This window comes from Podarcis muralis, chromosome 8 (assembly GCF_964188315.1).
Source record: "Podarcis muralis chromosome 8, rPodMur119.hap1.1, whole genome shotgun sequence".
NCBI classification, from domain to species: Eukaryota; Metazoa; Chordata; class Lepidosauria; order Squamata; family Lacertidae; genus Podarcis; species Podarcis muralis.
Genome location: NC_135662.1, coordinates 46,544,533 through 46,566,081, shown reverse-complemented (window position 1 = coordinate 46,566,081; position 21,549 = coordinate 46,544,533).

Sequence of the window (21,549 nt, the reverse complement as noted above, 5' to 3'; positions counted from 1 at the left end):
CTTCTGTCTTGGAGCCAGGCTCTGATGGAGTCGCCCCCTCCCAAAATTGCACCCGGGGACAAAGACCCTATGGACCCCCCCATACTACGCCTCTGACTGAGATGTTTGGAGTAGTGACTGATTGTAATGGTTGTGTGGGATGTTTGGTGAGTAAGATTGGGGGAGTTGTTGTATGAATAACACATCTTATAGTGGCTGAAATCTTACATTATAGTGCCTCTTAATGCTCTCCAGCTTTATTTATATTGCTATTGCATTTATGTGCATGGATGTTGTTTATGTATTTGTTTTTAATGTAAATTATTTTACATTGTTTTATTGTACTTGTGTTTATATGTATTTATGTGTTTTTATCTATTACAAACTTGCTTTGAGGTCTTCAGATATTAAGCAGTTCATAGAGGGGAATAGGAAATAATGAATACAAGGAATGCTCAGTCCCAACCTACTTGCGTTCATTAGAACATCTGTAGGGAACCCCTGTGGATACATGTGTACACAAATGTTTTCTGTTCTGATGAATGCATTAGATGTTCTAATGAATGCACAGTGGTTGCAGGCGGAGCCAATGCACATGTTCATTATAGTCCTCTTGAACATCTGTAAGGGACTCAGGTTTTGTTTTTAAGAGTGGTTCCCAGGAACCAAAGATAATGCTCTCTTCTCTGGCAAAGTTATGTGATTGAGCTTGTCTGTTTCTCATCCAGAATCTCTTGCCAAGTTACATGTTGACTTCCCCTCCAATTCCTCTCCTCTTTCTTCCTTACTGAGGGGCCCAATATGCACACATAGATGGCACCTTTCCTTCTACTCCCAGTTGGTCATCTCTTGACACTTCCAGACCTGTCCCTTCCCCTTGCATGAGATTGAAAGTGGTGATTTTATATTTTTACCACTCTTTTAAAAAGTCTCTAGCATAATAGCTTTGGAGTGTCCCTTGGCACTTGATTGCTACATAAATTGTCTAAAATCTGGACAGTCATTACAATCTCTTTTGAGCCTGCTAATTATTTGCACTGTTTGTGACAAGTGTGCTCTATTGGGTGCAATTATGAATGTTTATTGAATAATTGCTGTCCTTGTCAAATGTTTGATTGAATATTTGCCCACTCTCAGTAATGCTTTTACTGAGTAATTGTCTGCAGTGGATAATATATTCACTCAGTAATTGCCTACTCTGAATAATATTTTCATTGAATCATTTCCCATTTAATTCAATATTTTGCACTGAATGGCTGTTTGTTGTGACTCATTGTACGTTTGCTGCAATGTGGTTGCTATACTGCATTTGTTTAAATCTGTCTAAACACCAAATCCATACTTGTGTAAAAAAAAATTGGGTGGTGGTGGTTTTGTTTTGCTAATTCTTCTTTAAATGCATAATGATGTTTCGACTTTCTCTGCTGATTAGAATAGGATATTAGTTGGAAATAACAGTTGGGAATGTGACTTGTTGAGGGGAATGAATATTGATTAAAGAGTACTAAATGGGACCAGTATTGCTCTGGAAAGGAAAATACTGTACAAAAGCAGCTGAAGGAAAGGAAACTGGGGGTGTGAAGTAAAATTGTAATGGCTGTGTCCTGGCTCCCACTCTCAGACGCTATGCTTGGACTCTCTGCTCAACAAAATCTGGAGTTTGAACACAGTCTATAAGGATTGGCCCAGAGCACAGGATACACAATTCATAAGTCTATGACAGAATTCTAAGATACATAACTAAGAAGTAGCTAAGATGTTGTCCTAACATCTACTTTTTTTAAAGAGTGTGGCAGGACAGGTCATTTGTGTGGTTCTCATGCCAAGCAAGAAGATTGTGTTTCAAAATCTCTTACAGGGTGGCAGCAGCAGGGTCTGCTCACATCAGACAGTCACCAGCACATTTGTGGCCTGTGCCCAACTCTCCAATTCTCCCCCTGCCTCCGATTTGGCTGGCCCTGCTGGCTTGTCAGTCACCTCCGTGGTTACCATGGAAACCTCGCTCTCAGGGGGCAGAGTGGAGACTGACTCAGGTGGCTCCCCCCCTTCTTCATTGTCCAGCAACAACATGACAGACCCTCTCCCAGGTCACTGCTTGAGTTCTCCCCAGACCCAGTTTCTGGTTTCTCCTTCACTTCTGAGAAACCAAGTCATTTCTGTCCCATCCCAGTATACACCACTGGACCTTTGACAAACTGGGACCCAATGAACAATTGAACAAGTTTGCATGCAAAGTCCATGATTTCTGGCACAAGCACTGATGCCTGTACAAGACTTCCTTAGAGATAATCATTTGGAAAGTGCACCAAGTGTTTAAACTGTGTATACTACATATATCATGAGTGGGAATCTATTTTGAGTCAAGGGCCACATTGTGCTGCCAGGACTGCATTCCAATTTTTCACCCAAGGCAAAGACACTATTAGGTATAACTGTACAGTGGTACCTCAGGTTACATACGCTTCAGGTTACAGACTCCGCTAACCCATAAATAGTGCTTCAGGTTAAGAACTTTGCTTCAGGATGAGAACTGAAATCGTGCTCCGGCGGTGCAGCAGCAGCGGGAGGCCCCATTAGCTAAAGTGGTGCTTCAGGTTAAGAACAGTTTCAGGTTAAGTATGGACCTCCGGAACGAATTAAGTACTTAACCCGAGGTACCACTGTATATCCTTAAAATCCTTTGATCACACTACTTTCAATTCGCTTTTTGCTCTGTGGCTTTAAAAAAATGGATATAGGGTGATTCATAAGCATTTGCACAGTGCTGATCTAACACCACAAACTAGGCCTTTTGTGCTAGTAGTCCATCATGCCAGTTAGTCAGGTTGTGAATGAAACACTGGTTTCATCCTAATAGGCAAGAACACCTTGGGCTACAAAAGGAGAGGCTCAATTACAAGTTAAGCAAAACAACAACAACAAGAGAAACCTGTGTCGTCATCACTATCATAAATTTATACTCCACATTTTCCCCTGATGGAATTCAAGGCAGCTTACAGATAAAAGCAAGAACTGCTAAAAACATAGACAGGTTACTCCCTTTTTACCCATCTCCCCTCCATGCCACAACCTCCAGCCATTATTTTGTTGTCAGTCTCTCAACCCTCAGGAGCCACTTTCTGGAGGGGGCAGAGGCTGAACTGGATAGTGGAGATGGGCAAAAATCAGGTATCTCATCAATGGATACAACCCATATTCTGTCAGAATACAATGATGAAGTTCAGAATTTGAATTGCCTCATTTCTAAGTTTAGCAGTGAGTGAGTCACAAAAGAATGTTTGCTGCTCAGGCAGGGTGTGCTTTTCCACAATGAGACAGATGAGTGAAAAGTGCCTGGTGTTCTTTATTTTTATTTTCTGCCATTGTGGGCTTTTTGTTGTTGTTCAAGAGGTTCTCAGAATGTCAGCATACCTGAATATTTCGTAAGGAGAAACATTCATTGTGTGGTGGCAATGATGAGATATCTATATTGCTTATTAAAACTGTTCAGGCATAGAGAAACCTTGAAGCCAGGATAAGCTTTTCAAACTTGATTCTGATTTAAGCTATATGGGGGTGGCAAACTCACTCCAAGGCTGGATGTAGATACATTAAAAAAAAAAGTTTTTCAGGAAAACGCATTGTAAACTTCATTATGGGAAATCACGTTGGCGAAAGATGGGACTCCACAGTGCCACCTGGTGTCACAGTGTTATAACACATATAAAACACCTTTTCTGTTTATATAATATAGCTGAGTCCCAAGTGTGTTGGCCACAACAGTGAAACATTATATTAAAGGGGAATGTGGTGGTACTGCTATGACAAGTTTGGGCAATTTTTCTAGGCTCTGCCTGGAAACCCATAGTGAACCCTTCTGAGGACTGTAGGCCAGTAGTGGGTGGGGCCAAACCAAAGTGTGTGGGTTAAACTGGAGTCGGCAGGACCAGTGATAGTAGCAAGTGAGGTCACGTCACATACTCTCTTACACATGTGCAAATGCTGGCTGAAGTCCTACTGCGTAGCTAATTTCAAATTAGCTGGACAGTGTATTCATATCAGAAGCTCCTCATGAAAATGAGTGAAGATGAAAATTAATGACCCTTGTGGAAATCAGTGATAAATGTAGTTGCAATCAATGAAGTTCATTGGCTGAGTCCTTCCATGTGAGAGGCTTCACAGAGGGAGTTAAGTGTGCTCATTTTTCAATAATAATAAATAACAAAATTTTATTTATATCCCACCCTCCCCAGCCAAACTGGGCTCAGGGCAGCTAAAATCAAAGTATATAATACATTAAAACATAAAATCCAACAATTGACTGAAATACAGCTTAAAATCAGATTAAAATCAGAATAAATCAGATCATAGAATCTTAGAATCATAGAGTTGTAGAGTTGGATCAACTAGTCCAACCCCCTGCAATACAGGAATATGCAGCTGTCCCATAAGGGGATTGAACCTGCAACCTTGGTGCTATCAGCACCATGCATGCCCTCTGTTTGTAATAATTCAGGAAAATTGAGACAGTCACTGTATGGAAGAAGTAAAGTGTGTGGAGAAATAAAACCTTTTAATCTATTTCTTTTCAGTTTCTGTATCTGTTTGAAGAAGTAAGGGATGCAATAGCATACAGGTATGGTCCATGAAAACAGTCAGGAATGTTGCTTTACTGTTGGATCCTTTAAGGAGATATAGGTCTGTGCAACAACTGACTTGCCCAAATCATCTCTGCAATGGGCCCTTGTTACTGAACCAGTTTCATGTGATACATGTGAAAATATCCCAAGTATGAACCTGCACATCATTTTCACTGCTTGCATGCATCAGTAGAATTCATGCTTCACTTAGACATACAGTCCTTTTCAATTGAGTAATTTATCAGTTTCATTTGTCACTTTTATTTAGCATATAGTGATCAAAGTGGAAGAAAGCAAGCCATTACGGTGAAAATATATTTTATTGAAATGGCTCACAAGTGCTCACACTAATACTTAAAGCCCTAAACAACTTAGGCTGTAAATATCTGAGACACCCCCTCCTTCCCTGGTGGCAGTCCAGGAGAGTACATTCTCTGTAGTAGCCCCTACATTGTGGGATTCTCCCACAATGCATCTGGCACCTTCACTGTACAGCTTTTGGAGATTGCTGAAGATGCCCCTCTCTACCCTGGCTTTTGGTACCTGAGATATATGTTTTCAGGACCCATCCTATGCTTCTAACTGTAATTTGTTTTAATTGTTTTTAATAATGAAGTTTAAATTGTTGTAACCTGTTCTGGGAACTACTGGTGAAGGGTGGGTAACAAATTTACTATTAATAATAAAATACTATTACTGTCAACAATAATAATGATGAGGTCATTCTGACTTTTCCTCTTGAATCTCAGTGGAAGCAATATTTAGTTCTGCAAGTTGATGTCTTTCCCACTAATTCCTGCTCCCAGTACTTTCAGGTCCAAAGGGCATCACTATTGGTATAATGATTCCAACACCTTACCCAATCCAGCAGGCTTTCAGAAGAAAAAGATCTATTTTAATTTGCACAGACTCGTCTTAAGAAGGGGGAACAACTCCTTTAGCAAGTTTGATATAAAATATCTCATTTACAATCATATCAGGTGTCTGCCTAATGAATTCTTTTAGGGAAATTCTTTCTAAGTCACCTATGTACACACCAGAAATTGGACATGCTTGAAATTAGCTGCATGCCAGCTGCTATCTGCAGGGGTTGCAATCCTTGTTATGAGTACTGGGGTTACAAATAAATAATAAGCCCCCCAATATTCATTCCAATTCATAGCAAAATTAATTTTAAGTATTGAGATGGTTCACAGGTTCCAAATCTTGTTGCCTATATTATGTTAGAGTCGGACCTGACTAAACAACTAAACAAATACAGTGGTACCTCGGGTTACATACGCTTCAGGTTACAGACGCTTCAGGTTACAGACTCCACTAACCCAGAAATAGTACCTCAGGTTAAGAACTTTGCTTCAGGATGAGAACAGAAATCGTGCTCCTGCGGCACGACAGCAGTGGGAGGCCTCATTAGCTAAAGTGGTGCTTCAGGTTAAGAACAGTTTCAGGTTAAGTACAGACCTCCGGAACGAATTAAGTACTTAACCTGAGGTACCACTATATTATGTTATGAACTGCTGCAAGTATTACAAAAGGCAATTGCATATTTATCCTTTTTTTTAACTTCAGAGCAAAAGAGGGTGGAGAGAACTGCTTGTTCTTGAAGATGGTTGTAAACATTCTAATTTATAATCGTGTCTGAAGTGAAAATAGTTTTTTAACACTTCCTGTTACTGATTATTTTGATTTGGGTTCGGATTTTTTTTGGAGGGTGTATGTGTAAACAGTGGCAGAGATCCAAATAATCAGACATGGAGCTTCCATACATGAGCTGGTGCTTTTTGTACATATTCCAAGGCTCCTCACAGCACCTCAATGCATCATGTTGCTCCAAAGGTAACCTGAAAGTTGGAACCCCTTGGAAACAATCTCTGATGTAGCAGTTCAAATGAAGAATACTCCTGTTCACAGATGCATTGCACACGTATACTGTGTGAGCAGAAGAGCAGTTTAGGACTGAATTTAGGAAGTAAAGAAAATTGCCCTTAAAATCAATCCATAAAACTTCAGGAGCCTTTTTCATCATCATCATCATGAACTTAGGTGAATTTGAAAACAGAACTCAAAATTATGAAATTTTCCTGAATTTTGAAGGTATGGAATGTGATTCAAAGTCTCATACAAAAATTTCAAGAATGATGTGTAGTGCTTGGGAAAATTTGAATAATAAAATTCGATTTCCATTCAAGTGCCTGAAAATTCAGGGCTACTCCAAATCCTGCCAATCATTTGCTGCCAATCAAGTTTTACAGAGCTTAATCAAAACAATGAATATATTTGTACAATGAATTTCCCAAATACTTCCTTTGCCCCCTCCTTTCCTTTTTATGTTCTGCTACTAATGATCAAAAGGAAATAACTTGAAACTGCCAGAAAGGTACTTTGCAACTACTTTTCATACATTGAGTCTAGCATGAAATGCAGTCACGTATTGTTTTCAGATTATTATGCCTCATCTTAACTCATCCCCTCTGGATGCTCACATTGCTCCTCCTTTTGCAAGCAAGCAAACCAGACAATATGTCTTACTAAACTATAACAAAGAGCCTTGTTGGGCCTTTAAAAAAAGTAACAGATTTATTATAAAACAAGCTTTCATGGGCTACAGTCCACTTTGTCAGGGTGTGAAGTACTGTATTTAGTAAACTCAGGAGGACTTTGAACAACCAAGTTGGAAAAAATGGAAATGCAGAAAGTACAGGCAGTGAAAACTACATTATCAAACAGTTGTTGGTGATAACACACATGTCTGGCATTAACTTACTTAATACATATAGTGTGATTTTATTTAAACTTGACCCCAATTCAAGCTGCAGCTGATAGGCTTGAACCTCTTGCATTGATGAATTTTCATTCAAAGTTTCACATTGCAGTCTCTTGAAGATTCCTTTATTCAGGAATTACCATTTTAATGTCAGTTACAGATAGGAATGGAGTAGGAATATGTTGAAAATGGACTATCGAGTGTATTTCCTTTCATTCACCCATATCACAGCACAAACTCTTGCTATGAGTGCCTTTTGCCTTGGTTCTTTACAATGAATGTTTTTGGGTTTTTTAAAAATGCATACATTATGCACAAATAGATATGTAAATTGTTTTGCAACTTATGTCATTTGTCTATTTATTGAAGTATAATTGCTGCTTACCTATGACAGGGGCCTCATTGCTAGGCTTTTCCCCGAAGTGTTGTTTGTTGACTTTGTGTGTTTATACACGTTTGTTGCTAGAGGCAGCCTATAGGCACTTGTGTTGAAATCTTAACCATGTCTGCTCAGAAGCAAGACCCATTGACTTCAATAAGACTTACTTCCAGGTAAGTGTATAGTTATGACTGCAGTCTGAATGCGCTTTCTGTTGTGAATTTTAAAAACCTGTTTACTTTATCTGTGCTCCTCAGTTAAAGTCTCAGGATTTAAAACACAATATTGGGTTTATTGTAAACATTTAAAACATAAATGAGCATTATGTTTTAAAAATGCACACCCATGGCCATTTTCTGTATAAAACAGGCATTTATGGAATAAAAACACATGTTGTATTGCAAAAGGGACTTATATAAGTGGTGTTAGAGTGCTATAAAATGTTAAAGATGCCTCTATGAATTAATACAATCCAGGGCACACAAACAACAAAATGTCAACAAGGTGTTAAACTACCCTTCTCTGATGTCTGAGTGAGGGAAATGAGATAGGACTGGATTCATACTGAACTGTAAAATCATATGACAGTTCTGCCAGATGATGGCATGTGCCACCTTGGAAGATGAACGGATGAAATCCTGATGTTGTGGCTGGCATTATTAGGTCTACAGCAGTGTTCCCAGATTAGGTGATCATCTTGCTCTTTGCTTTTCTGGATGATATGCAAAACAAAAGCAGCACCTACCCACCCCAATTATCAGGCCATTTCTCTCTCTCTGGAAGGTTGGCAACGCTACCTTCCACTGAAGGATGATGCCTTCTGAACTTTGCAATAAGTGTGCAGGTTAATCTGTCGAGGTCATTCAAATCAACAACAGACCACTTAATCATACCCCTAGAGTAAGTCGGAATTGTGGCTGTTAATTACTCTATAATCATTCCCTACTGCTTATATATCCAAAATGGCACAACACACATACACACCGGGTGGGGCAGATCCATAGCTGTCAACTTCCCCCCTTTTTTAAGGGAAATTCCCTTATTCCGAATAGGATTCCTCACAAGAAAAGGGAAAAGTTGACGACAGCTATGGGCAGATCTGCAGTCTCAGGAAAACCCCAAGGTTTACAGAAGTACCAAAATATAAAAATCTGGAAGGGGAAGTTGTACATGGAGAAACCCTCAAACCATAGAAGACTTGGCATGCTTAGTGGTCACTGAATTCTGACTTTTTTGGGGAAAACAAATGGTATTGGAAATAGATTGAAATATGCTGGAAGAGGGTACTGTTTGCTAAAATCCTGTTGCGGGTCCAACTTATGAATAACTGTTCTTTGATAAAGTCAGCAATCTATTTTGGAGGGGATGCCATCCTGGCCATTTACATCAACTGAAGTATTGCATGGACATTGCCATATATGTTGATGAACAACCAAAAGAAGCCTTTGCCTATTGCAACCTACACTTTAAATGATATCTGAAGATATAATATTGCTGGTGGTTAAAGGAAATGGAAAGGAGCTGGTTTACAGTAATTGTGCTGATAGGAAACACCTTGGAAAACGAGCTGAGTCGGGAACAAAGAACAGGAGCACTCTACAGTGTAGCATTTTGCAGCAAGTTGCTATTATTATTATAAACCTGCCTGGACCCTAAGATCATCCTCTGGGGCCCTTTCCCCATGTGCCTACTCCACAGAAGATCCAGAGGGTGGCAACACAAGAACAGGCCTTTTCTCCAGTGGCTCCCCATTTGTAGAATGCTTTCCTCAGGGAGGCCTGTATGGCACCTTCATCACATATCTTTAGGCGACAGGCAAAAATGTTTCTCTATAACCAAGCCTTTGGCTGATTAACATTCCATAGCTTTTTAATTGTGTCTGTGGGTGGGTGGGGGGTATTGGTTTGTTTCTGTTTTACTGTGTATTTTGTGAACCAAACCAGCCGTACTCCCCTAAATCCGTCTCTGATTGCAGTGAAGAAAAAGGGGTGTGGGAGGGAGAGACAATAGCACGGGATTGATCAAATCTGTATATAGTTGAAATCAGCCTTACATAAACTTTGTTCCACTGAGCAGAGCAGAGCCATATATAATGCACCACCAGGAATCTAATGCCCCCCCCCTTTTTTCTGCCTGTCTGGCACTATAAAACAGGGCTGGGGCGGGGGGGATGAGGAATGGTTCACAGTTCATGGCCAGGCTGCTGCATATAGCTTGGCTGGTAGCAATTTTTAAACAGTTTGAAACAGTTCACTTCCTTTCTGTGATTACCAAATCTCAGAAGAATGGTCGTGAACAAATGTGCACAAACACACGTATCCCATGAACACCATGATGACGTCCCACAAGCTGATAAGTAAATATTTTTTGAAAAAGAAAATTCTGCCTGGATTATGGAATTAATTCAGGTGCAACTCTATTGAACTGAAAGGTCAGTGATGTTGCAAGCCCTAATGAAAACTGTGTGGTAATAAATAAAGCTTATGTAAGAACTGTCATGCTGGTAGCAGTCCTATGTCTGCAATTTACACGGAGGACACATCCACATGGGACTTGCCTGGAAGATTGGACGTGATTAATCAGTACATCCAATCTCTGCAAGCCATGCATCTATTTGACCAAGTTCTTTTCTTCGGACCTATGACACCAATATTCATCGCTCCCAACCATCCATTTGATTCTGTAGAATAGAAGCTTCTGAAAATCCATGATTGTGTTAACGGAGTGATCGCTCTAGCAAGGCAATCAGAAATGACCCTACCTTAAAAATATTGATAAAGTCACAAGGCTTATGTTTTAAGTTCTTCTGATAATATGGCCCTATTATTTTTAATGATGTCTTTACACTATGTCTCTTCCCAGTTTCTTCTTTCCACAAAGTGTAATAATGTTGTGCAAGCGGGGGGGGGGGGGGGGGGGAATCGACATAGGACAAAAATTGCCCTATAATTTCAAAATATATTTTATAGACAAGTGCTCCTCTTTCCTTGCTTGAGTTCAGAAAAGAAATGTCAATGGCATTTCAAGGAGGCTGTGAATTTCAAGGGGAAACCCCAAACATATGGTAAATGGATTGCTGGATCAGATCAGGGGTATAACTCCCTGAATATTTGGTGAGTTAATGCTTTGGTGCTAATTTCTAGTCAAGATATGGCAATAGCTCTGTTTTCAAACTTTCCTTTTTCAAATCTTGATGGATATGGTGGGGACTTAGGTGCTGGGCAAAGGTCATTGTGCTAAGGGCAGATGTGAACCACTTTGTCATGATCCCACAAATTGTCTGCATGTTGAAGCTATTGATGTGGATGAGGGAGGAGAGGGGGAAAGGAGACATAGGAGAGGAAGGGCTGCAACTCAGTGGCAGAGCACCTGTTTTGCAGTTAGAAGTCTCAGGTTGAGTCCCTGGCATCTCCAGGTAGAGCTGGGAGAGAACTTTGTCTGAAATCCTGGACAGCTGCTGCCAATCGGTGTGGACAGTACTGAGCTAAATGGATCAATGACAGCCACCTATTTTCCAAAGTCCTTGTGGGCTCCTCTTGGCAGTACGCATGAACTACTTCAGAACAGATGGCCAGCCACCTCAAGCTTGGTAGTGTGAATCAGATGTTGGGGGGAACCGAGTCTGACATTCCATGCTTCCCAGCTCCCCTCTACCCCCCACAAAATATGAGGACTGCATCAGAGCTAACAGTGCTGGTGGTCCCTTTGGCAGAGCTCCATGACATCTTCTGCATTGAGATGTGGTTTGTTGCAGTGTTTGAAGGACCAAGGCTACTGAGCTGGGATCAGCACCATTGTTGAGATGTGCATTTACTGTTTTCAGTAGAAGTATTAAGGAATACCGTTTCTCCACAAGGTGGTAGAAGTGAGCAATTAATTATAATATACCATCTACAAAGCTCAACAGAATTTTTATTGGAATTTAAATGCCATCATTAGGTCTTACCTAAATTCTGGAATATGAAAAGAAGTGCTAGCATGCTTTGTATGAAATAGAAATATTTCTATTTCTGTTTGAAATAGAAATAGAAAATAGAAATACCTATCTTCCATGTGTAGTGGTCCACCACAGAGCAGTGATTACTTTTTTGTTTATTCAGAGATAAAAGCAAAATGGAAGCATCTTTCCCCACTCTCTGCCTATACTGGGCCTATACCGGCCCTACAGATGTTGTTGGACTTCAACCCCCATAAGCCTCAGCCAGCCTGGCCAATGGGCAGGTATTAAGGGAGTTGCAGTTCAGTAACCCCAGAGTTTCAGTTCAGCAACCCCAGAGTCGTTCGCGACTAGACTGAACTGTCAGGGGTCCTTTACCTTTACCTTTAACATCTCTGGGACGCGGGTGGCACTGTGGTCTAAACCACTGAGCCTCTTGGGCTTGCTGATCAGAAGGTTGGCGGTTCGAATCCCCGCGATGGGGTGAGCTCCCATTGCTTGGTCCCAGGTCCTGCCAACCTAGCAGTTTGAAAGCACACCAAAAAAGTGCAAGTAGATAAATAGGTACCACTCCGGCGGGAAGGTAAACGGCATTTCCATGCGCTGCTCTGGTTTCGCCAGAAGCCGCTTAGTCATGCTGGCCACATGACTCAGAAAAACTGTCTGCGGACAAATGTCGGCTCCCTCAGCCAGTAAAGCGAAATGAGGACTTAACTGTCAGGAGTCCTTTACCTTTAACATCTCTATTCCTGGTATGTAGGCACATGTATATATAGAGAGAGAATTTTAAAGCATCAGATAGCACTTCAGACAAGCTTGCTCTGGATTATGGAAATATGCAGTTAATCACTAGAATCACTTATTTATTACTTTGTCCAACAAAAACTAGAAACTGAAGAAAGCAGAAGCTATAAGATTTTTTGCTATAAGAATTTAATATTTGTGTTTTGTTTGTCACTGTAACACATAATGATATATGTGTATCTGTATTGGGGGGGGCTCAATATGTTCATAAATGTTTTGGAAAAGATCAAAAACTCTTTGCGTGTGAAGACCCCCAAAACCACCCCCAAAATAAAGACACAATAGACACAGAATTTAGTTTAAGTTTTTTGGCATTAGTTTTGGCCACAACTTTATTGATTACAGCATGTGAGTGGTTGCTTAGGTTCCAGACTTCCTGAACCTGCACAGTGGCAGGAACAGGACTGACACTGGCCACCACCATATGTCAGTAAGGGAAAGCATCCTGGGGGAGCGAGAAGCTGGCTTTGATCTCACAGCTCACCCCAGATGCTCCCAGGGGCTCTGGCGTGGCCCTGGCCCCTTGACAGGGTTTGGATGAGCCCCTGGATTCCTTTAACAGAATTCTCTAGCAGCAGTGATGGAGAGGCAGCACAGCCAACCACTTCCCCTCCACAAAACATTGAACCAATGCCTAACCACCAACCTTACATAGTTGTGACGATTTGCTTCACAGTAGGCAAAAACCAAATGGCAACATCCAATCGGCCAAACGGCAAAATTCCTACTGGGCCCCTGCTCCAAAACAGATGACCCCTAGACAGGCATAGCAAGGCCAAAGAACAGCCCTAAATATATGGTGGGAGGGTGGGTGATCCGATGCATGTTGCAGGAAAGAGAAAGTTCCCAGCAACGTGCAGCAGCTTAAATAGCCCCTTGGTAGCCAACAGATGACCCAACAGGCCAAATTTCTACCCCAGCAACCGAGGGCAACCAATGGGGTGTTGTGGTATCCAAACAGTCCCGCCCCACAACAGGGAGGCAGTTTAGGTGATCTTACCATGATGGAGGAACCTCCATGATGGAGGACACGATTATCGAAAAATCAGAATATAAATGTGCAGTGCTTTTTTCTAAAAAAAATTAAATGTTTAGGAGTACTCTCATTTTCCTACGCATATTGAAAAAGTGCCCCTCAATGAGGCCAAACTTAGATTCACAAAATGTTTAAGGGTATGCGTACCCCCCGCATACCCCCAGAAAAAAGCTCTGTAAATGTGTTTGTGTTCTACATTTCATTTAGTATACCACATGCTTCTTCACAATCTTTGCCAGAGACTGCCATCTGCAACTCAGTTGTGCAGGTGAGCCCAAAACCATACCCTCTCATCCAGATTCTGTCATCTTACAGCAAATTAAACTATTTTTCCTTTTCCTTTTTTTTTTGTAAGCAAAGGGATTATTGTACAGTGTTCCGAGAGTCAATGGGGACAAAAAAAACTTTCCATAAGGATGACTCATCTGCTTCATAAGCATTGCCCATAATGTTCCAGAAAAGTGCTTTTGGTTGCTTCCTCCACATTGCTTGGGTATTTAAAGAGCTATTGAATTTAACTGTGGGGAAAGCTCTCTGTCAGTCCACTTCCTGCTTTTATAGTTAAGTACCTTCCAAGTTATTTTCTTCCTTTTTTCCTTAGTTTCAGCTCCAGACTTCCAGTATGCACCTTTGCATTTCCTATCTCCTAAAGAAAAAGAAGAAATTAGCAAGAATTACGCTTCCACCCCCCCCTAAAGTGACATTCTTTAGCCCCACATCGCCTTGTCAGCATTTGGTGGCACCTACCGTATTTTTCGCTCTATAACACGCACCAGACCATAACACGCACGGAGTTTTTAGAGGAGGAAAACAAGAAAAAAAATATTCTAAACGAAATAGTGGATATATGATTTTTGTGGTTCATGCTGTGGCCACATGTGATCTGACAGTGAGTTTGGAGTAGCCCAATGCAAAAATCCTGAGGATCCATGTGGATCCATGCTTTGTAACCACGGAGGAGAGAAGGAAGGGGAACCATGGATCCTCTGCTCACGACTGCAGCAGATCCCTCCCGCCACCTGCAGGCATTCGCTCCATAACACGCACAGACATTTCCCCTTACTTTCTAGGAGGAAAAAAGTGAGTGTTATGGTGCAAAAAATACGGTACATATTTAAGCCTTCAATCCTAATAATCCTAACCTGGATGCAACTTCCATTGACATTGGTTCCTCTTATTCCTGATAAAGCATATTTAGGATTGGGTGCTAATTATGAATAGTACATTTTTTGGCAGACCAGATATTTGAGAGTTGTAAGTTAATGGCCGTGTAACCTTCTCTAATGTCTTTAGTAGCTTTACTTGTTTGATAGTGTATTTTTATTTCCTGTTTTGCACCCTGTCCTGGTATCTGTATTGATGAAGAACAGGTTATAAATACTTTAATAAAATAATAATAACTATACTATTTTCATAACTTCCATGTTTGCTAAAAGGAATTCTTTGTTTCTGATTAAAATAGGAAGTGACTGGCAGATTCAAAAACTCAGTCAAGAAATATATTACAGTTTCACAATTTCGCCCAGCTGGGTTTCCTCTGTTCCCCCAGGCCTTTATCAAACCAGGGTACCTGAATCTAGAGAGGCACAGAATATTTTTAACTTCAGTAATGAAAGAAATGTATGAGAAATCTAAATAAAGTTGCCACTCATTTTCAGAATAGACTTTTCTTTGTCATTCACTTGTCCAATACTGCCTTGTGTGACTAGCAATAAAGTATAACATAGAAAAAAAAGTTGTCAAGCGTGGTTCAACAAAATGAACGCTGGAAATGCAAGAATCTAAAGAAATGGGCTGTTCTTTAAAATGTCACACAGCTAGGCTTCTCAGGGGCTCTCTTGCCTCAGTTTCCCATCAATCAATCTCTTGTTGAAGAGGAGATATATCAGTCAAAGCTGTTGTCTCATCACAGAAGGCAATTAAGGTTAATGTGCCCAGAACAGAGACTGAGGCTCTTATTACATGTTAGAGACCTCGCGTGGAAATGAAACCCTCCGTCACACCAAAAGACACATCTTGCAATTTTACTTCAGCCTGCAGGAGATATGCACACACATATGCATAAGTTGAATGGACAGTTTCCAAATAAGCATTCTCTTGCTAGCTGGGGATGTTGGGAGTAAAGCAACACCACTTGTAATAAGTTAGCTGACTCAGTGTGGAGCAATAGACAACCCAGTCTTCCCTGGCTGATTCCTTCTTGAGATTGTTGTCATTTAGAGCGTTTCCTCTGGCCCTGCTTCCTTCCTCCTTTCCTTCCTTCTATTAGTATTAGTGCTGGACCTTTTTTTGTTACTTTCATGATTATAATGGCCATATTTGAGCTCGTACTCAGAATGGCTTTGTTCTGTCATGAGTAATAAACCTTAAATTTATTTATTCTATTAATCAGCAGACTTACCAGATTATTTCTGCACTCTGGTGCTATATATACGGTGAGCCCACAAGTTATGTGTGGGTTATGTTCCAGAGATCATGCCTAAAGCCAAAGTCACATATAGATAGATTCCTGCCCCTATCAGGAAAAACATCTGCGCATCTTTGTGTTTCTATAGAAATAATTTAGAAACTTTTTAACACTTTTTGAAATCAAGTTGTACTGCCTATATTTTCTTGCTGCTGTATGGAAAAGCACATGAATCTGACCTTTGAAGGGTTTGTAAGTAAACCATTTTAATTTTCCAGATATGTGGTCTCTTTCTATGCTAAAGTTTCTATGCTTTGCAAGAAACTTAGAAGGGGATATTTTAAAGGTCTAAGAGCCTCTATCGCCACGCATTACCGGTTGCATGTTTTGTGATTTTAAATCCCTGCTGTGGATCGCTCATCAAAGAATATTTGCTCCAAATCTGGAGCTAGGCCTCCAGAGAAACCTCCTTTTATTCTTAACCAAATTACTAAAATACCAACACAGTACACCCTGGGGTTTTACATGTTGGCCAAGACCTAGCCACATGAGCAAGTGCTGATTGTGGAATCTCACTTTTATTCTAAATGCTGCTGAATATGCCATCATTCTACGTAAGTGCCTCGTGCCAAAGCAAAAATGGAATTATTAGTTACACTGAATAAAAATAGCACTGTGGGGAACTCATTAGTATTCCTTACCTTGAAGGCCTGCTTCCAAAGGAGTCTTGGGTTAATGAGAACAGCCCATTCTACCCCACAGCTCCTATTATCAATGATAAATGTGTTTGAAAGGAAAGTGTTAGCAATTTTCTAAGCAGCAACCTTTACTAAGGTAAAAAAAAAAGTTTGTCTCCTCCTGCTCCTTTAAGTACTGGTGTGCTTGGTAAAACTTGGACTCTGTGTCTACAAGGAGCAGCATTCATTCATTCTAAATATTTGTATCCTAGCCCTGAGGTGGTCCCAAAGCAGCTTGAAAAGTTTCTTGAAATAAAATCATACATCTAACACAGGAACAAAAATTATGCAGTGAGACTGAAATAGCCATGTTATTGGTTGTTGGCATCTGTCTGTCTCAGGAGACAATGGAAGAGTGTGCATTTGGGGGTAAGGTCAAACCATTGGCGTGTTACAGTGCCTGCTGTGGCCGTAGAGACCAATATAGGAGAGAGAGATTTTATTGCAGGTGGGGTGTTACAGTGCCTGCTGTGGTTGTGGAGACCAATATAGGAGAGATGTTTTATTGCAGGTGGGGTGTTACAGTGCCTGCTGTGGCTGTGGAGACCAATATAGGAGAGATGTTTTATTGCAGGTGGGGTGTTACAGTGCCTGCTGTGGCTGTGGAGACCAATATAGGAGAGAGATGTTTTATTGCAGGTGGGGTGGATGAAGGTATCCGGTTGTGCTGCTGCAGATGCACCATGGTGTTTCTTCTCTCTGCACTCCTCCCTGTGGTCACTCATCTTTTGGTCACTGTGTGGATACATGACCGGACCATCTCTAAGGGCTGCAGTCATATGCAAGGGATTCTCACAGGGCAGGGTTACTGTCATCAGCCGTCATGTCTGCAGAAATCTTTGTAACACAGAGTTAGTCTGCCAACAGGCCTGGTGCCTGAAGCCAGTTCCTAGCAGAGCATGTCCTTGGGATCCTGCAATCTTCCATTCTGTGGACATGACCAAGCCAGCGTAGATGTCACTGAGACAGAAGTGTGGACACGCTGGGAATGTGGGCTTGGGAGAGAACCTCTTTGTTTGAGACTCTGTCCTGCCATAGGATGCCCAAAATCTTCCTGACGCAGTGCAAATGGAAGGCATTGAGGCAGCACCCCTGGTGGGTGCAAGTTCCCCACGACTCATGTTATAACACCCACCTGGTTTAGCAGGACCATACAAATTCATAATGACAGCTGAAGAATCAAGTGCTAATTCGACAACATTAACAGAAAGTTCCACAGACTTTCTGTTTGAGAGCCAGTGTGGTGTAGTGGTTAAGAGCGGTAGTCTGCTAATCTGGGGAACCGGGTTCGCGTCTCCACTCCTCCACTTGCAGCTGCTGGGTGACCTTGGGCAGTCACGCTTCCTTGAAGTCTCTCAGCCCCACTCACCTCACAGAGTGTTTGTTGTGGGGGAGGAAGGGAAAGGAGAATGTTAGCCGCTTTGAGACTCCTTAAAGGGAGTGAAAGGCAGGATATCAAATCCAAATCCAAACTCTTCTTCAGACATCTCTGGCAGTGCTAATCACATAACATTGCACACTGATGACTTCACCTCAGTATCCAGGCATGTGTTCCCTGGCGTGTACAGTGTTCCCTGCATGACTCCATGATTTCACCTAGCCTGGTAACACCCCCTCAACACACACACACACACACACACACACACACACACACACACTATCCACATACAGTATACAGTTCAACCAGAAACAGATAACAGTGCCCATTGTTCAAGGCAGACCACTATGATGCAATGAGGAGGAGCACAGCAACCAGCACCTGTATCTAAACTGACTCCTTCCATCATGGGCTAACTGAGAACCAGCAACTTAGTCCTAGTCCCTTGCCGCCCTCAGATGATATCAGAGGGAGCTGCTGCCTCACAGCAGACTCTTTCCGTCATGAGCTGAGTGAGATCCAGCTTCTCACCTCCACTCCTGAAAACACCAGTGGCATAGCGTGGGTTGTCAGCACCCGGGGCAAGGCAAGTAATTTGCGCCCCCTAACCCGTGGATTTGCGCCCCCTAGCCCGTGGATTTGCCCTAACCCCAGATGTTGCGCCCGGTGCGGCTGGCCCCCCCTGCACCCCCCACGCTACGCCACTGGAACACACTGCCTGGCATTGCTATCATGGGAAGACTACTTCCATCACAATTCTGTAAACTTTGCCTATTGGTTGGGAGATCCAAGCTATGGTGATCTATGCTTGAACAAATGAATAGCATGTCTTACACTATAAACTACACTCTGAATTGATTTCAAAGAAAGGTCACACTGTGAAGATTTCAGCCTTAGTTGAAATATCACACTCAGCTTTTACTTATATTGGATGTGATCCAACCCAGAGAAAAGTCTGCTTAAATTCTAGAATGTTTAATAAGACTTAAGCGTATTTAATTTGGGCTGGGTGGAGGCCTTTGTCTGTGTTTGTTATGTGTTGTGGTTATGATGGTAACATCTCACATAGTGATGCTTGGAATGCAGACAACAAAATACTGCAAATAAATTGAGAGTTTTGATTCCTCTTCCTGGATGAGGTTGTCTATATTTAGACAGAGAAAACTTTCAAAGATTCTTTTGAATGTAGGAGCGAGTTGTTGGGTGCTGGTGGTAAAGTGGCAGAGGCATTATTATCTTGCCTGCCAGTGTGCCCTCATATGGCACCACTAAACTCATGATTGTAGGAGCAGAAAAATGAGAAAACCATTAACAGAAGAGCATGAACCTGTCACTCAAGAACCCAGAAGAATTTAATTTTGTCAAGGGGAAAATGGAATCTTGAAAAGTCTATAGGTACCATACACTTCTTTTGCTTCAATTAGATAGCATGTTAGTTTCCTTTTACTTCAGCTATAGTATATCACGTTATTCTAACACATTAAATAAGATAGTACATTGCTTAACAACTATTATTGTAGCTTTGTTCTTTATTTTCTGAAACACTCAAGGCAGGGAAATATGAACAGAAAGTACAGTGTGGAAATATAATCCACCCTTATATCCTTTGAGGACCACTAACATTCTTTAACAATCAAAGGCTTCAAACAGTTTCTATTAACTTCACGGGAGTAGAGAATTCCAAGCAGCCTTCACAAAATGAAAAACAATGAATGAACCTGTCTCCCAGCTGGATGAAATGCTGGTAGAGAGAAGGACCGTGAATGTCAACATTCTCATTCTCTGCTGGAGCAATGTTCTCCAGAATATGAAACATCAGGCTTTGAGAATTAGGGTTCTTGAATGAATGAGTTTTCTTCTTTCACTCCTTCATTGATCAAGATGCAGCTGAGATGACTCAGATGTCAGGCTTGGTGGTGGAGGAGGTGATGATGATGAATGGGGCTGTTGCTGCTCATTATGCCTGGAAGGCAGCACCTGAGAACTTTGCTAATCAAGTCATTGATAGCCTTATGCAACCATTTCCTTCTGAAGTTTGTAAGTGCTTTAAAATTTGGCTACGTAGCTTTGTCTATTTGTTCAAATAAACCTTACAGGAATCATCCTGGGAGTATACATTAGACATACTACCATTTTTATTTTTAATTGAAATTTACTTTGCTGCCTAATAATGCATACTTCCCTGCATAATGCAGATCTCTGTTCTGGAATATACTATGTGTCTCTTTGTTTCCTATTATTTAGAATCTTAGAATTTGGAGTTTTGGATTGAAATTCTAGTTCCCATACTATTCACTCCAGTCAAATAAACTTTTTATTAGAGCAAGAGGCATCGGACTTTAAAAGTAGTTTACCAAATATTAATGGTTGACAGTAAAGGCAGTGGCTGGAGGAAACAGTATATGAAATAGTCAAGGGCGCTGCTGGGGTGTGGCCCAGGGGTCTCATGCCCCATGTCTTTTGGCCAGGAGTCAGATCTCCTGCCCTCTTCCTGCCCTGGCTACTGCACTCAAATGAAAGACTCAGACTTTCAGCAAAATGCAAAAAAGTAATTCATACTGCCTTGAGATTCACTCAAAATACCAGTCTCCAAATCAGGCAGATCCTGTTAGATATCCTGGTACTAAGCTACAGATAGGTAGCCGTGTTGGTCTGCCATAGTCAAAACAAAAAAAATTCCTTCCAGTAGCACCTTAAAGACCAACTAAGTTAGTTCTTGGTATGAGCTTTCGTGTGCATGCACACTGTGTATCTGAAGAAGTGTGCATGCACACGAAAGCTCATACCAAGAACTAACTTAGTTGGTCTTTAAGGTGCTACTGGAAGGATTTTTTTTTTGTTCTAGTACTAAGCTGTTTAGGACTTTGTATGACACCAGGAAAACCTTCAACTAGGCCCAGAAGCATATCTCTTTATATAATACAATTGTAAGGATGCCATCACACTGCAGTTTGTGTGGAAGTGTGGCAACAGAATCACAGGCAGCTGACTCAGGCAGGCAGATGATAAAAGGAACAGCCAGTTTCAGGTCGGATAAGGCCAGATCGTTTGTCCAGCCCGCAGCGCCCCCCCCCCCCCCGCTGCTGCAGCCTTCTCTTACTGGCTCTGTGCTGCACGGCTGCCCACTTCCGGGTCGGAGGAACACCGGAAATAGCTTGTGCGGATGTGCAGGTGTTATTTGCGCATGTGCAAGCGTTATTTCCGGTGCACATCTGGGTTGGAGGAGGCCCATGCACATGCACACAAGCTATTTTCGGTGTTCCTCTGACCCGGAAGTGCGCTGGAAATAGCATGTGTGCACGTGTATGGGCATGAGCTCCCCCGCCCTCCGGCCTGCCACGTGATCGGCGCTGGAGACACTGGCCTGAGGCATGGTAAGTTTGCTGACCCCTGCTCTGTGGTTTGTGTGGAGTGTAGTTTGGCCTCCTCTGAGGTAAGGTGGGGTGCAGTTTCAGCAAGCTGTAAAGTAAGGGTGCATGGTTTGCGTGAGCTGCGAGGTGGTGTGTGTG